The sequence below is a fragment of the Sarcophilus harrisii genome, chromosome 1, assembly GCF_902635505.1.
Source record: "Sarcophilus harrisii chromosome 1, mSarHar1.11, whole genome shotgun sequence".
In the NCBI taxonomy this organism is placed as follows: domain Eukaryota; kingdom Metazoa; phylum Chordata; class Mammalia; order Dasyuromorphia; family Dasyuridae; genus Sarcophilus; species Sarcophilus harrisii.
The window spans coordinates 581,548,748-581,549,540 of NC_045426.1; positions in this window are offsets into that span (position 1 = coordinate 581,548,748).

Consider the following 793-nt stretch of genomic DNA (forward strand, 5'->3'; position numbering starts at 1 on the left):
TCCGGCTGTCCCAGGAACCTGCCCCGCTCTAGACGTTAGGGACCGTTTTGGGGAGGAACATGGAATGGAAAAAACACCCCTCCCACGTCCCTGCCCCCACCCCGGTCATTGTCCTTCCCCATCCCAGTCTTGTGAATTGTGGGCACAAATCAAGAAGCTAGGAGCAAGCTAATTTGGAGGAGTTTCTTATTCCTCTTCCAGTTTCCTCCACCTTCGTTTAAAGAATACGTTCAGAGAGATAATTTTGTGCATTTATTTTCACTAGATATTAATTTTTAATGTATCTATCCCTGCTGTTTTTCACGCCTATCATTATACTCTCATCCACATAGTGCCTGCCTTTCCTACTTTTTCTCATGTGGGATCTCCCATAGCATGTTTTGTCTATTCATTATTTAGTACTCATTATATGATACTTATATTTATCTTTTTGCATATGTATTATGTATGTCTCCTCAACTGGAATTTACTGCCTCATCTGCCCATGCACAGTTCCTTGCACACCAGAGATGCTCAGTAACTGTTTGCAGTATGCTGTGGATTGAGACAGCAATAGAAAGCATGGAAAAGTATGGAAAGGACAGAAGTCCTGGGTTCGAGGCCTAATTCTGCCCATTATTAGGGCCAGTGAGAAGTAAGGAAAGTCACTTTTCTTTATCTTTGCTTCAAAACCTTGTGTTCCAAATTTTTCTCCCGCCCCCAAGATAGCAAGCCATTCCATATAGATTAAATATATCCAATTCTTCTAAACATATTTCCATATTTGTCATGCTGCATAAGAAAAATCACATCA